The sequence below is a fragment of the Furipterus horrens genome, unplaced genomic scaffold (assembly GCF_987537825.1).
Source record: "Furipterus horrens unplaced genomic scaffold, mFurHor1.1.pri manual_scaffold_17, whole genome shotgun sequence".
Lineage (NCBI taxonomy): Eukaryota > Metazoa > Chordata > Mammalia > Chiroptera > Furipteridae > Furipterus > Furipterus horrens.
The window spans coordinates 32,752,978-32,762,042 of NW_028327187.1; the positions used below are offsets into that span (position 1 = coordinate 32,752,978).

At 38.8% G+C, this 9,065-nt stretch overlaps 1 pseudogene; it reads left to right on the forward strand.

The window, feature by feature from the left end:
- Positions 1-5,855: 5,855 nt before the first annotated feature.
- LOC149990788 (eukaryotic translation initiation factor 3 subunit L pseudogene) lies at positions 5,856-7,553 on the forward strand (annotated as a pseudogene).
- Positions 7,554-9,065: the final 1,512 nt, after the last annotated feature.

Here is a 9,065-nt window from a genome sequence, read left to right on the forward strand (position 1 = left end):
TTTTCTCTTATTCTAAGTTATATTGTAATACTGAAATTAATAAGTATTGTAAGCCACAAGCTAATGTAGCATCAACAGTAATAGTTAATTTTCACTTTTTCCATACCAGGCAAAAAAGTCAAGCTCTTCACATACATAACTCATTTAATCCTTAAGCAACCTTAAGAAGTAGGTACTATTATTATGTTTATTTTGAAGATCAGGAAACTGGTACAGAGCTATGGAATCATATCACCTAGATTTGAACATCTATCATCTGTGTCATCAGGGGACAAGTAATCTAATCTCTCTAAATCATGGTTTCCTCATTTCTTTGGAAATGGCAGATAGTCCAGACTGGCTTCATCAACAAGGGGGCTGTTATTTTCTATTAGAAGGTTGCTGGACTTCAGGTTGAAACAGTGACCTGGGAATGAGTTTTGGAAAGCCTTATATATTCAGCTAATTTTAACTTTTATCCATAGGCAGTACAGAATGACACGCTTTTAATATTTTTTTTTTACCAATTACTATACTATGAAGATGCATTTTCAGTTTAATGTATGACTGTTTTATACTTATAATTGACATGTTCATGTTTCTACTACTTTTAAATATATATCACATTCATTTTTAATATTATAGAATTGCTCTGTTTGATAAGTAGCATAGAGCCACATATGGCTATTTAAAATTTAAATAATTAAAGTTAAGTTAAATATAAAAATTAATTCTTCAATCACATTAGGCACATTTCAAGTGTTCAGTAGTCCCTTGTGCCCAATGGCTACTAGATTGTATTGGACAGCAGAGACCTAGCATATTTCCATTGTCACTGAGATTTCTACTAGCACAGCTCTAGACCATACCACTGTGCTTATTGGGACTCATGCCAATTCCTTCACCTCCACAATATTACTCAATTATTTCTACATATGCTCAGAGGGGTGCTTCACGTGATAGTCTATCCATTAGGAGTACCTGTAATATGTTTTTGTTGATGTTCTAATTCCCCACAGCCAATATTTCCCTTTCTTAAAGCTTTCTCAGAATGATCCTCCATTGCTAATACCGTGTCCATGTCAATGCTGTCTCCCAGTGCTCCCAAACAATGTCCTCTCCATAAATATTAACTGAGGTTACACTAATCTCAATACTCCCCAGGCATTTTAGAAGATAGATACATGATAGATAAATAGATGATAGATAAGCTATAGGTGAAATATACAGGGTGGGGAAAAGATAGGCTTACAGTTTTTCTTATGGAAAATAATAGAATAGTTAATAAATAATAATAAAAGGATAAACTCTGTAAACCTCCTTTTGCCCACCCTTGTACTTGCATCAGCTATTTCTTTTTAACACATTGCCTTAGATAGCAATTCAAGTACAATGTTGGGATTTACCAAATTTGGGTAAAGTGCATCATAAAACCCCTTACTCTGTCCTCTTTTCACACATTAGTGGTAACACGAACAAGACAAAGATAATTGTTTTAAAGAACTTACATGTGATGTAGTTTGTACTTTCAATATTTGACTACTGGATGCTGGGCATGAAATGAATTAGAGAAAGAAATAAAATAAAAGAGTGGAAGCACAAAATACTTTAAAATGATGACAATCCTCAATTTCTGAAAATTTACTTAAAAATTTCATAGAAATGTGAAGTGCTAATAGAGGTGCGAAAAAAGTTAATTTAAGAACTGTCACCTTCAGGCTTCTGGTCAAGATGGCAGCACAGGTAAATGTGGTACACATCCTCCCACTAGCACATCAAAATTACAACTAAACTGCAGAACATCATTGAGAACAGCCTGAAATCTTACTGAAGAGAAGTCCTACAACTAGGGATATAAAGAAGAAGCCACATGGAGACTGGTAGTAGGGGTGGAGACATGGAGTGCGCTGGTCCCACACCCAGGTGTGGCGGTTAAAACTCAAGAGAGAGATTCTGGCTGCAGAAGTCTCCCATGACAAGGGAGGGGTCCCAGACCCACACCAGGACCCCAGCCCAGGGTTCAGGTGCCAAGAAGAGAAGTTCCCATAACTTCTGCTGTTAATACCAGTGAGTACTGTAGCTGAGTGAGATGGAGGGTGGTTGGTGTCCCAAGTAAACACCTTCTCTTAAAGGGTCCAGCACAGTTATTTGGACTCACTTGCTCTGACCTCCAGCACTAGGACAGCAGCTCCAAAGGCAACAGGAACATCTGGTAGAAACCAAATTGTCATGCATTAGGGAAGGGCTGGAGGGGCACATTACTCCCAGACAGAAGTACTGGCAGAGGCCTTTATTCCTTTGCTGAGCCCTCCCCTCACAGAGTCATCAGGTGGGCACCATCAACCTGGCTAATACTCTTTGCCCCACCTTGGTGATTCCATGAGACCCCACACCACCCAACTTGAGAACCCAGCAAAGCCCTTTCTCTAGTGGTTTGTCCATACAAATGACCTGTCATGGCTCACATTTAAGACTTTCCTAAAATCCCTCAAACAAGTAGTATCTGGTCTCAATGTGTCCTATACCTCTTGTTAAGTGGCCCTAGGCCTGGTACTATTGGCAGCCGGCCTTGGTTTGCAGTATGGCCTCTCCCAGGCACCTCTAAGCCAGCACAAGCAGCAGCCATCTGCAAATTGCTCTATAGCTAATGCTGGGTGGTCCTGGGCAGGGCACTGGGGGATGATGACCTTGATCTGCTACCCCCAAGAGGCCTCAGAGACAGAGTACACAGTGGAAATCTTCAGACCACACCAAAGCACCTCAACAAGCAACACACTCAAGGGGCAGACTCAGGAGGCATCAAAGCCTCCCTGCAGCAAGTCCTGCTCCTTGGGGTCTAACCCTGTACAAAAGATCCTCCACAGTAATGGCAGCCTGTCCTTACAACCCATTGGCATGGAGATAAATCTCTCCCATTGATGTGCCAACAACTATCAGGGCTCAACTACACAGGAGAGTGCACACAGTCCACATGGTGGTACAACTGGAATGCCCAGCTCAGGTGACTGAATATGCTAGGCCACTGAACCCTACAGGACACCTACTATATTAGGCCACTCCACCGAGACCATACAATGTAGTAGCTCTACTTAATACATAGAAACAAACACAGGGAGGCTGCCAAAATGGAGAGACAAAGAAACATGTCCAAAATGAGAGAACAAAACAAAACATCAGAAAAATAAGAAAGCAAAATCAAGATAAGCAGTTTGCCAGATGCAGAGTTTAAAACACTGTTATAAGTTGCTCAAGAAACTTTGGGGAAGAGTACATGAACTTAGTGAGAACTTCATCAAAGAGAGAGAAAACATAAAAATGTAAAAAACATAAAAAAGAACAAGTCAGAAATGAAAATATACTAACTGAAATGAAGAATTCATTACAGGGAATCAATAATAGAGTAGATGAAGCAGAGGATCAAATCAACAATTTGGAAGATACAGAAGCAGAATACACACAATCAAAACAACAAAAAGAAAAGAGAATACAAAAATAGGGGGGATAGTTTAAGGAGCCTCTGGTACTACTTCAAGCATACCCACATTTACATCACGGGGGAGGTGTAAGGAGAAGAGAGAGAGCAAGATATTGAAGAAAAAAGAAAGAAAGAAAGAAAGAAAACCGATTTGCAAAAACGATGACAGAAAACTTACCTAACTTGGTGAAGGAAATAAACATACAAGTCCAGAAATTGCAGAGAGTCCCAAACAAGATGAAGCCAAACAGGCCCACTCCAAGACATATCATAATTAAAATGCCAAAAGTTATTATTAGAATATTACTAGAATTAGTGGGCTGATCACATTGTACACCTGAAACTAATATAATCAATATATTTGTATACCAACTATATTTAAATTTAAAAAATAAACTTAAAATATTTTAAAAGTAAAAAAAATAAAAGAAATCACAATAGCATGCCACTTCACACCCACTAGGATGGCTTTAGAGAAACAACAGATGATAAGAAGTGTTAATGAGGGTGCAGAGAAATCATACCGTCATACACTGCAGGTGATCATGTTAAATGGTGCAACCATTTTAGAAAACATTCTGGAAGCTCCTCTAATAGCAAAACATAGAGTTACCATATGACCTAGCAATATCACTATTAAGTATATACTCAAGAGAATTGAAAACAAGCATCCACACAAAAGCTTGTTAACGGATGTTCATTGAACACCATTCCTGCTAGCCATGAAGTAAAGACAACTCAAATGCCTGTCAACCAATGAATGGATAACTAATAAGGGGGAAAACCATACAATAAATTATTATTCAGCCATGAAAAGGAATGAAGTGCTGACACATGCTACAGTAGGAATGAACCTTGAAGATATATGCTAAGGAACTAGTCACAAAAGACCACATATTATATAATTCCATTTATATGAAGTGTCCAGAATATGCAAATCTATAGACACAGAAAGTAGATTATTAACTGCCTAAGGCTATGGGAGTTGGGGGCAAATAAGGAGTGAAAGCTATTGAGTACAACGTTTCTTTCAGGGATTTTGAAAATGTTCTAAAATTAGATAATGATGATGATGATGTACAAGCTATGAACATATTAAAAACCATTGGATTATATACTTTAAATGGATGAATTATATGGTATAGTAATAAAACTGTTTATAAAAGCCTATTGGATAAAATAACACCATATAATCCACCCCAAACAGGAATAGTCAGTATTAATATTTTACTGTATCTTTGAGTATTACAACATACTCCTTGTTTTTACATGGTTATTGAATGACATGTACAAATATCCATATAATAATTTTTAAAAGATTGTTATTTATTTTACTTTTAGAAAGAGGGGAAGGGAAGGAGAAAGAGAGGGAGAGAAACATCAATGTGTGGTTGCCTCTCGCTCGCCCCCAACTGGGGACCTGGCCCTCAACCCAGGCATGTGCCCTGACTGGGAATTGAACCAGTGACCCTTTGGTTCGCAGGCCAGTGCTCTATCCACACCAGCCAGGGCTTTATATAATGATTTTTATAAGCTTACTGCAAGACACATTTTTAAACTGCAAAACTGAATATAAAAATAGAAAATAATATTTTAATTAATGGTGAAATATAGCGTATTCATAAAGACCTGATACATAAAAGTTGAAAATTTCCTACAAATTAATGCATATGTTTAATAAAATTAAAATCTCAATAGATCTTTAACATTTTAGAAATTGAAAAAATAACTATAAAGGTTTTCTGTAAATTGGCAAGAATAATGTGGGAATTTTTTAATTTATTTGTTTGTTTATTTATTTTTAAAGAGAGGGGACAGGAGAAAGAGAGGGAGAGAAACATCACTGTGTGGTTGCCTCTCACTTGCGCCCCCAACTGGGGACCTGACATGCAACCTAGTCATGTGCCCTGACTGGGAATCCAACCAGCAACACTTGGCTCGCAGGCTGACGCTCAATCCAATGAGCCACAGCAGCCAGGGCTTAATGTGGGAATTTTAGAACAAATATTCATAAAAGAGTAGTAAATTGTATTATGAAGTTAGTGTAACTCATGGGGTTGGTACTAGAATCATTCTGGGCATGTAGAACAATGGAATAAAATAGGAAGTGCAGAAACAAAATTAAGCACAAAATGCAATTTACTATATGATAAATACTGCATTTCAGATTATTAGGAAAAGGAACTATTATTTGATAAATAGTATTGGAACAAATAGCTGGCCATCTGGAAGAAATTATATCATCTCACAGTCTATACCAAAATAAACTTTAAGTGGTTCAAAGATGTCCATATAAAATGATGAGATTTTAAAATATTCAATATCATTAGAATTAAAGAAAATAAAATTAGGCAGGCCGCTCTTTTTGCTCTCTCCAGCCCCATTCATGAGCGTCGTAGTCATGTCTTACCCCACTGATGATTACGAGTCTAAGGCTGCATATGATTCCTATGCTTATCCAGACGACTATGATATGCACACAGGAGATCCAAAGCAGGATCTGACTTATGAATGTCAGTATGAACAGCAGACCTATCAGGTGATCCCCGAAGTGATCAAAAACTTCATCCAGTATTTCCACAAAACTGTCTCAGATTTGACTGACCAGAAAGAAGGTGTATGAGCTACAGGCAAGTCATGTCTCCAGCGATTCCATTGACCAAAAAGCATATGAGATCTAGGACACTTATGAGAACAGCTGGACGAAGCTGACAGAAAGATTCTTCAAGAATACACCTTGGCCTGAGGCCAAAGCCATTGCTCTCCAGGTTGGCAACGATGCTGTCTTCCTGATTTTGTACAAAGAATTATACTACAGGCACATATATGCCAAAGACAGTGGGGGACCTTCGTTGGAGCAGAGGTTTGAATCCTATTACAATTACTGCAATCTCTTCAACTACTTTCTTAATGCTGATGGTCCTGCTGCCCTTGAACTACCCAACCAGTCGCTCTGGGATAGCATTGATGAGTTCATCTATCAGTTTCAGTCATTTAGTCAGTACTGCTGTAAGACTGCCAAGAAGTCGGAGGAGGAGATTGACTTCCTTCGTCCCAATCCCAAAATCTGGAATGTTCACAGTGTCCTCAACATTTTTCACTCCCTGGTAGAGAAGTCCAACATCAACCGGCAATTGGAGGTGTACACAAGCAGAGGTGACCCAGAGTGTGGCTGGGGAGTATGAACGGCACTCCCTCTACAAGATGCTCAGCTACTTCAGCCTGGTGGGGCTTCTGTGTTTGCACTCTCTGTTGGGGGATTACTACCAGGCCATCAAGGTGCTGGAGAATATCAAACTGAACAAGAAGAGCATGTACTCTCGTGTGCCTGAGTGCCAGGTCACCACATACTATTATGTTGTTTTGCATATCTGATGATGCGTCACTACCAGGATGCCATCTGGGTCTTTGCCAACATCCTCCTCTACATCCAGAGGACCAAGAGCATATTCCAGAGGACCACATACAAGTATGTGATGATTAACAAGCAGAACGAGCAGATGCATGCGCTGCTGGCCATCGCCCTCACCATGTACCCTATGTGTATTGACGAGAGCATTCACCTCCAGCTGCAGGAGAAATGTGGGGATAAGATGCTATGCATGCAGAAAGGTGACCAACAGGTCTACGAAGGAACTTTTCAGCTATTCCTACCCCTGATTCCTGTCTCCTGTAGTTCCCAACTATGACAATGTGCACCCCAAGTACCACAAGGAGCCTTTCTTGCAGCATCTGAAGGTGTTTTCTGATGAAGTGCAGCAGCAGGCCCAACTCTCAACCATTCGCAGCTTCCTTAAGCCCTACACCACTATGCCTATGGCCAAGCTGGCTGGCTTCCTGGACCTCACTGAGCAGGAGTTCCAGATCCAGCTGCTTGTCTTCAAGCACAAAATGAAGAACTTGGTGTGGACCAGTAGCATCTCCACTCTAGATGGCGAATTTTAGTCAACCTCCGAGGTTGACTTCTAAATTGATAAGGACATGATCCACATTGCAGACACCAAAGTTGCCGGGCGCTATGGGGATTTTTTTCATCCGGCAGATTCACGAATTTGAGGAGCTCAATCGAATTCTGAAGAAGATGGGACAGAGACCATAAGTACATCCCCATTTGCATCAGTCAGGAACCTATTCTGATGTCATTGCCGGTGAGGGTTTTTTTTGGTCACTGTGAAGCCTTGACCTAGCTCAACCATCAGCCTGCCAACTGAATTGAAGTTTATTTGCATCAAGGACAGAAATATTGTAAATAAGTCTCAGTAAAGGATCTTCTTTGGAAAAAAAAGAAATAAGAAAATAAAATTAAACCAAGGTATCGAATTTGCCTATCATGCTGACAAAAATGGAAAGAGACAGTAATATTAATTGTTGGCAATGATGAAGAAACAGTAACTTTCATGCATCATTGTTAGATATGTAAATTTTACATACTTTGAAGGTCAGCTTGATACAAAGTAAAAACAAAGTCTTTAAAAAATTTATTTCCTCTGAACCAGCAACTTTACATCTAAAAAATCATCATATATATATATATATATACATGTAATGTTGAAGAGAAGGAGAAAGAAAAAGAAGAAAGAAAGAAGGAAAGGAAAGGAAAGAAAAGAAAAAGGAAAGAGATTCCACAATGTTAATAGTCCATGATCTTTAGATAGTGAAATTACATATTTTTAATCACATATTTTTCTCTTCATTTGTATTTTCCTCAGGGAACATATATTGTTATGACAAATTTTCCTTCCAAATGCTTTATATCTTAGAAAGGCCATCCCAATTCCTAATCATTTCCTCCTTATATTTTATAGATTTTTATATTTATATTTTAAATATATACTGGGTAGAATTTGATATACATTGTGATGTAGAACTCTAAATTATTTTCTGAAGTGGCTAGTTAATTTTAACACTACTTCTGAAAAATTCATATATGAATGTGTAAAAGGGTGATGAGTTAAAGTTGTTGCCCTGATATTGTGAAACTGACTTCTGTCAACTAGCACTCTACCCCATCCACTTTTTTGAGTTTATTTTCAAATGGCTGGAAAAGGCAGAGTCCTGAATCCCCAACTTGTGAATAAACTTCGATGGCTTTTCTTGGTACAATCATGGGAGAAGGATAGAGTTATCCTGTCATATCCTAAACCCAGGAATAAATGGTGTCCCATTAGCACAGGCTGAAAGAAGCAGAAAGTAGGAACTAATTGCCCAGTTGGATATCTACTTAGGCAGCAAACTAGTTGATCTGCCCTGTGCCTGACAGAGCAGGATAAGTTACCTGGGCAAAGAAAGAGGGCTGAATTTCTTCTGGATAAAGAGGACACTGAGGAAAACAGTTGAGCTCGAGAGTGCTTGCTGGTACCACACCAAAAAAGTTGAATGTATAGGCACCGAGTTCCAAGAATATTACAGAAAGGGAGAAGCATGGGATAGTTGAACCCATAAAAATGTTCATCAAATCCTGGGCTCATCCCTAAACTTCACATGTATGGATTAGACCTTATTCAGCATGTCGAAGACTTTGAGACCTGAACTAAGAAGTAAACCACAACCCATATACCAAATGACCAGTGAGTATCTCACACAGGGCACATATCCAGTAAATTTTAGAAGC